General features: G+C 44.6%; 1 long non-coding RNA gene across 1 annotated transcript; it reads right to left on the minus strand.

The window, feature by feature from the left end:
• Positions 1 to 7,170: 7,170 nt before the first annotated feature.
• lncRNA:CR44278 (long non-coding RNA:CR44278) lies at positions 7,171 to 7,670 on the minus strand. The gene is made up of 2 exons (NR_124475.1): positions 7,430 to 7,670; positions 7,171 to 7,365 (listed from the first exon to the last, which is right to left on the minus strand). It is a non-coding gene; the product is annotated as a long non-coding RNA:CR44278 (long non-coding RNA).
• Positions 7,671 to 8,163: the final 493 nt, after the last annotated feature.

The raw sequence follows: 8,163 nt of genomic DNA on the forward strand, positions 1-8,163 counted from the left end.
TCGTCAATGGATGGCGGCATCGAATTATCCATCCATCTATCGCGACATGGAAATATGGAAAAGAAATAAATGCCGAATTAACTCTTAGCAGGCAGCTTTTACATTGACCATCCATCGGATAAATATGCAAATTATGGAAATTATTAAACATTAAGTATTTGACTTTGCCGCCATGATTAAATGCGAACCTAAAAAAGAAACGCAAATTGTGGCGGCAATTATTATTTCGCATTTTTTGTCCGGAATAAGAGTGAAATTGCATTTAAAAATATTTATTATAACCACTGACAGAGGCGGATGGAGGTGCGTTTGCTGCCCTTTATATATTTCAATTTATTGCTTTAAATTAATCCAGGCAAATAATGCTGACAATTATGGATTAAATGTGTCAATAATGCAAGTGTTAACAAATTGCTTTCGGGCCAGGAGCAGTGTCCAGTGTCCAGCGCCCTGCGTCCAGTGTCCTGTGTCCTGGGTCCAATGCACAGGCATCTACCAGAGAAACTGGAGACCTCCACCTGCAGCCAAGTGAAAGGTCCTTAATTAATGCCCAAACATTTTTAGAATTAATGCCCACTTGTCAGCGTGCCATCCGAGATGAATGGGCGTAAGGGGGTCAGAGGTCAGGGGTCAGGGGTCGAGGAGACCGCACCGAAGCCACTGACTTGGGTTTGGCCAGGGATTCGCCTCGGTTTGCGACTTTGACTCCTCGGATTCGGCATCCGACGGATGCAGGGTGTGTGAATGCCGTGCGGTTGGATTGCAACTGCAGTTGCAACTGCAAGTCGCCTGGCAATAACAATAATTGCAATTCGGTAGTGTTCGCATTTCAATGCAAATATTTGCGTATGCATGAGCGTAAATTGGTTTTGCACAAATCGCAGTCTCAAAATGCTGTATTGTGTGAATAATTAATTTTTGAAAATGTAATTACTCCAATCGATATCGAGCAGGGCGGCAAGGAAGTTGTGAAGTGGGGAAGTTGGGAGGGAGGCTTAAGCCACACAAAGAAGCTTTCTAGAGCTGCCTTTCGATATCTTGCGATGCGCACAAACAACGGAAAAGATGGAGCAACATTTGAGCAATTTGCATATGTCGAAAGCAGGCAATGGAAGTCGCCCCGCTCCTAGGAAACAACCATTTATCAATTAACCGGGAGCGGGAATCGTCTGCATCGGGGCGCCAATTAATTTTCGCTTTAGGAATCAACAAACATAGAGGCGGGGCAAAAAAAAAAAAAAAACCAAAAAGTTGATTAAGGACGCCGGCGGAGAGGGAGACCTGGGGCATTTAAATACGCTAGCGATAAAAGTGGTAGCAAACGCTTATGTAATGCCCATCCGCATCCCAGACTGGAATAGTTGCTCCAAGTTGGCCGCCTCCACGACTAATTAATCATCGACGTTTATCCGACTTGATGCAGAACTAAACAAATCGCTTCAAATTATTAAAATCATTTATAATGCGAACGATGACGATGAGCCACGCAATCCGGCGGACTCGACGTACTCGGCGGCGAAGGATGAAGGATGTGCCGCGTGCGTCTGGCGCCGGCTACTGAAGATGGCCACGTCCGTGGAGTCCTGCTCCTCTTCCTCCTCCGCCGCATTCTGCTCCCAATTCCGTTTGTGTTTCTGCTGTTGCCGTACATAAATCAGTTGCCCATATTAACCTCCTCTCCGGCAGCCAGATACTGTGGCCAATGGAAGGGGAAACGCAGGACACTCCACTTCATTGGGGATGTGCTCGTGCTCACTAGTCATTTTCCATAATTGGTGGTGATAACCAAATGGACGGAACGCCGGGAAGAAATGTTATTACCGTCCACATTGATATATATTTTCTCTATCTACGCTTATAAGTTATAAGATCGGAAATAAAAAAAATCAAGTGCAAATGAATCAATGAAAATGAAAATATTAAATTTACCAAGCTGAAATGCTAGCAGTCTTAACCCTTTTCAATTTATTTCTAATTAAATATATCTTCCAGAATGGCCAAATATCAAAACACATATATTGTATATTGTATATATTTTAGCGCTGTCTTTCCTACAAAAAATCCATGCTATTCTATGATTAAAGTCGAAAGTATCTGAAGATAATGGCTTGAATTTTAATGTACGGATTTCTTATGAATGGTTTTTGTTACCATCTCTAGACAGGGTCATACTAACTAGTCGTAGTTTTATCCGGGCTCGTGTTTGCTTTTCCATCCGCATTCTTTTATAGACCGCGTGACCAATTAAAGTCGATGTTGTGCGTTTTATTTATGTGTTCTTGTGGCAAGCAGAGGAGGAGTGCGGCAGGAGCTGGAGGAGCGGAGGTCCTGCAGGAGCACCGCATTCGCAACGCCTTCCATTTCCTCATTATTCGCACATTCGTTAGGGAGCGGGCACATATTTCTCGCAGTCAGCTTATCTCGCAGGCGCTGACAGCCAGGAATGCGGGGCAAAAGGACTTACCCTCGCACACACACATACAGACACAGACACATGAAGTGCCCAAGGACATCGCAGCCAAATAAATTATGTGTCCGTCGCGTCCAGCTGAAAACGTAAACAAAATTCCAAGGAAGTAAAGCAGCAGCAGCAGCAGAAGTTGGACTGTTGACCATGGTCAGGATTTTGGGGGCAGGTTAACCTTGAGGCGCTGGCCAACGCGTGGTATACTCGATTTGATTATGGCGATTTGAGCTTGCCTCGGGCAGCTGCAATTGCCGCCATTAAATCCAAAAACCAAACACTCGAACAGAAGGCTAAGCAAATACGTGCCGCACATATAAATTTCAATAAATCTATTTATGCCTGCTCCGCAAACTGTGGCTGCAAAATGTCCAGACACTCGAAACTAATTTGCGGTCGACTGGGCGAGACTGTAACTGCCGAGCTGAGCTCACATAAATCCACTATATATGTGCATAGATATCGTGTCAATGGGTCACTGAGCTCACCGGCTCTGACATTCAACGAAAAGTATAGGGGAAAAGGGCAGACTTCACGGAACTTTTGCTGCTCAAGTTTTTTGGCGATGGCTGCACAACCATAATCAGTGGGTGGTGTTGGAGGTGCCCCGTCGCAGGTCTGCCGGCACATGCATGCCCCAATCCGTGCCCCATTCAGTGCCCAATCCGTGCTCCAATCCGAATGCGAACCTGTTACGCCTGCGATGTGTTTCTGCTCCGCTGGCTTTTTCAATCAAATTGCTGCCCAGCCAGAGATCACAGACACTGTGATTCCATGCGGAAGCGGGAAGGTCGCTATTCGCTTAGATGATGGCTTGGCCATCCACTGGGAGCAGAGTTTTCTTCGAATCATTCAAACATTTATGCGATTTACATTTATATAGATCTTTGGTGTGAGTAATTATTATGATTCATCTTCGATATGTACATTTGTAGATATGCATTTCGGTCAAGTTAGATATCTTTCCACAGTAGATCCACAATATTTCTCGCAGTGCAGCCACTCCTCGAGCTCTTTGGCCAAGCAGTGCCAATGGCAGCATATTTGAAAAGTTTCTAAATCACGCCTGAAGAGCCAGATTTTGAAAGGCAGAAGGCGACTGCAAATATTTCTTCAATGAAAATGTGTGGCAGCCAGAGACAAGCGCAAACATGGCTTAATAACTCATCCGTGAGGGAGTGTGTGCCACAGTGTGTGTGCGTGTCCCCAATTCCCCAATAAAGCAGTCAATGGCAGCGGCAACCCTAGCCAACTATTTACCATCGTTGACCCTCCTCCTCCTCCTCCTTGAATGCCCATCCCCATACCCATTCTAATACCCATCCCGCTTCCATTGCCGCCCGATGGAACCCAGAGATTGCGGTGCAAAGTGTCAGTTTGAAGTTGAGCTGTTGACTCGTACTCATTAAATAAAAGATTGCATGTTTCCAGCCCTTTGTTCGACAGAAGGACACTGGCTAATCCTCTCCTGCCCCATTCCTCAGCCCCTCTTGCTTGTCCGTGTCTGGTTCTAGGCAAATATATCACATGTCACTGGGTCCATCTTTGCAGCTTGGGAGTTCGCATCGAGTTAAGTGCCGGGCCAATGTAGCTTTCAAATAACTTTTGGTATCGAATATTTAAGCACAAACTTTTTGACATCGTCTGCGGTGCCGGCGAAATGGAAGAGGTCCTGCCCCCACTCCTTTCCTTCGTCCTTCATTTCTGCTTCAATTAACACAGACTGCAAGTCGGTAGTGAAACTTTCAGCACCACTATTCGAATTAACAGAAAATAATTCATTGTTTGTGCCGGTGGCTTGCAAATTCAAATTTCTGCAAACCGAAATGGCCAGCTACATGGCCAGATATGTGAGCAATCTTACGAGCTGTGGCTCCAGCGGTTGCAGCTGGAGGCGTTTATAGTTTCTATAAAAACCATGGAAGAAATAAGGAGCATGCTCGCTTGACTGCTCTGCAAAATAATATATGATCAAGGTCTTTAATTTGAAATTAAATGATTACTTTAACTTTGACCTGAAAAGCACACACCACATTCTCTGTTTAAAAGAGGTAACTTTAGTAAAAGCTAATTCACTACTTGACATTGAGTGCCTTATGGACCTGTATAATTTATGATTTAAAGATACATTTAGATATATTTTTGATACTTTACTTACAGTATTTATTATTTATGCCAGTTGATTAGCTAGCCAGACCATACCCGAAATACCCTTCCCGAAGTCCGTGTGTGAGCAAAAATAGTTGTTGCAGTCGCCGGCAGTTGTTTTTGGAGCTGGAAAAACTTATAATGTGCCACAAGATGCATAAAGGCAGACAGGACAACACACCTCGGTATTCATTTCAGTTCGCCAGCACATTAGGGATGGCTTCCGTCCTTTTGGCTGCATCCTGTTAATTATGCACGCCAGCTGCTGCAGATGCAAATGCCGTAGCCTACTTTTGTGGCATCGTTAATTTGGAGTGCTTAAATTTGTACTCTATGCCGGAGAAATGCCCCCGGCTGGTGTCTGTTGCCTGGTGTCAGTGGATCCCGACACGAGTTGTGTATACGCACTGTGTATATTTTCACTGGCCCAACACCTCTGCAGGATGGAGGATGATGGCTGCCGGCCTCACAGGTGGGATTTTGATTTTTGGTAATCACATCGAGATACATATGTACTCCGGTTAACCTCGGCCGGCGATTGTTTGACTAGACAGCCGCACACTCTCCTAATTTCCATGTGTTGTCTCATTAATATTCATGGAAATCGCTCACGCCAGACTGGGCCGGAGAAAAAGCAGCCAGCTCAGGAAATTTGCATAAATTCAGTTCGGTTCAGTTCCCAGTTGCCAGCCATCCTGCGGAACTGTGGCTCTTGAAAACGTCCTCTTGAATGTGGGCCGTAAAAAGTTGATAGTCGCATTCAAATAAATTTACAAACAATTTATGGCTACGAATTGACAACCGCAGATATGCCTGCCCGCGTAATGCGGTGCAAGGCAGCTGGACGGCGGAAACAATAATCAATTATTGGTTGAAATCAACTCAACGGGATTATTGAGTTATAAATGATTCATAAAATATTCTGCGGCACCTGATCAGCCCACACCACCCACCATTTCACATCGCTCGCCACTTTGGCTTTTGCGGTTTTAACTGACAAATGCCGTGAATAAAACAAGTCCATCTGCCCGAATCCCTCGTCCATGAAGGGATTCGAGTCGAGATATCGTCGCTGGGCTCGGGCTAATTAAATTTTGTACCATTGCCACAAAGCTGACCATAAATAGCCGGAAATACAGCCGGTTTTTGTATGGCTTTACACTTTAAAGAAAGTATGTGACATCCTAAAGTAGGTCAATAAAATGTTTAGGTATTTTTGAGGGCTTTTCGAAATAAACAACATTATATATTATATTGAAAACAAATTTGAAATTCCTTAAAAAGAAAAGATAAAGTGCATTGAATTGAATTTTCCATAACCTTGAGTATAACTGGCCTACTCAAAAGGAAATACGTATGCAATCTTTTTTTCGTGCAGCTCATTTTGAAATTTGATAGTGTTTGTTCAAGTGCCGAGAGTTAAATAAATGAAAAGCCTACCCGGGCAAAGATCAAATCGGAGGCAGCAATTAAAATGTCATGAGGCTGCTACTTTAAAATTTCAGATATCACTCATTACGCATACGCCCTGTGTGGGCCGTGGGGCAAATGGCAGGAAATAATTGTCAGCTGTCGCTCGTTCGCAGTTTGCCATTCGCCATTTGCCGTCCGTCGACTCTTTCCCATTCGGTTTACGGGTCACTGAACAGACGGAAAATAAATAAAAGACGCAATTAAAAAGAAAGTAGCAACGCCCCCTCCGCACCGCCCAACCACCACATCCTTGCCCATGCGACTCAACTCAATTTGTTCATTTAACTGCTTTTATTTTTATTATATTTACATTTGCTTCACGCTCGCTACACGCTCAAGAGATAATTACGACAATAATAAGGACACATTGTCCCTGTTGCCTGTCAGCGCTGTTGCCCGGGCATTTCTGCACACGAGCAACGAGAAGGACCAAGCGACAGATACACACACACACACACACACACACCCAGACACTCGCAGAGGGACAGGAGGCAGGACACATGCTGCTGCATCCTCGCATCCTTGGTCCCCCTCCCTCCTGCTTTTCTTTTTGCTGCCGGCCAGCGTGCGATGCCAAATTCGCAGCAAATTGCACAACAAATTGCTGCTGGTCAATGCTGGCGAAAGCCGCCAATTGGTGGGTGGGAATGGGTGTGAATGGGTAGATGGGCCTTGGCCAGGAGCCGGGGTCACGCAAAGGGTAAGCGGAGCTGAGAATAAAGTTATTCAAAGGTTGCCGCTGCCTTCGGCGAGAGCGAGTGAAAAACGCGCCAAAGTTTGCCAACTATGTGGGTAAGGGGTAAAAGTGGCGAAGGTGTGGGAGGGTGTGGATACAGAAATCTCCTGCAAGCACATTACACACTTTGTTCTTGCCACTCGGGGACCGGTGCTCGACCTTGACTTCACCCAGCTAAGGGCTGACAGATAGCCGATTCAGTAAATTCAATTCCCCACCTCGGGGCCACCCATTTGCCAAGTTCACCTCACCCAACCTCGGCACCGCCCGCTGACACTCACAGGATAGCTGGCATTCCGAAATTTGACTGAAACGTATACGCCCCGTGTGCGCGAAGGACGAGCGAGTGGTGTGGTATGGTGTGAGCAAAACTTTACAACTTTTTCGCATGTGAAATAAAGCAAATTTGTAGCATATTCTTCTTATTATTATTCCTCGCCTGCAACAGTTGCAAGTGCTCTGCATTCCGTTTCATAAATTTCATTGTCTGCCGACGAAAGTTCCTTCTGCACGGTGCATAAGTTATGGGCTCCAATATGCGATGCTATAAGGTAATATACAAATTGAAATTTGCGCAAACAAGACGTGTGACTCCATCGAGGACGTACATATGAGTAGATATATCTCAGGACTTCCCCATTTCCTTTACTGCTGGCAATTTGCGGGGAAAGCGAGTCCGGGCGAAAGTTGATGCGATTTATTGATCATCAGATTGGTTGCTCAGGATGTGCGAGTATGAGTATATCTAAAGGTTATTAGCTGCTTGAATTGTTTTACTACTCGTCTTTCAAGTTTTTATAGTGACTTAGAACGACAGGGGAAATTTAACAGAATGACGCATAAATAGTTTGAAGTTTTAACAACAAAACTTTAGCAGTGAATAATTTTCGGTTAGAATGGGAGGTGTATACTTTGGATGCTTGCTGTTTATATCTGACTTTTTAAACTTTTGGTAGCTATATATGTATAACTTTATTTATATTCTATTATTAAATGCTCGATTTCATTTATGAATTAAACACAATATCAATATATTTTGGATTTCAAAAAGCTCTCCTATACTTCGCATTTACAAACCTGCTGATTGTTTTCACCCGTCTGCAACTCGCAACTTTGGTTTTCTGGTTTTGCCCTTGCTATTCCCTTTGTAGTTGTCGTATCTTTTTCATCTCGGAACGCCCCACATGACACAATTAATATGTTGAACCCCGAGCTGGGATACCATACCACCTAGTGACCCCTCTTTTGACCCCCATTCGCAAACACATCCCCACCCATGCCGCTGTCATTACACCGTTTGCTATTTGTCGTCGCCGAGCGCTTTGTTGTTTTGTCAAAACGC

This window comes from Drosophila melanogaster, chromosome 2R (assembly GCF_000001215.4).
Source record: "Drosophila melanogaster chromosome 2R".
Lineage (NCBI taxonomy): Eukaryota > Metazoa > Arthropoda > Insecta > Diptera > Drosophilidae > Drosophila > Drosophila melanogaster.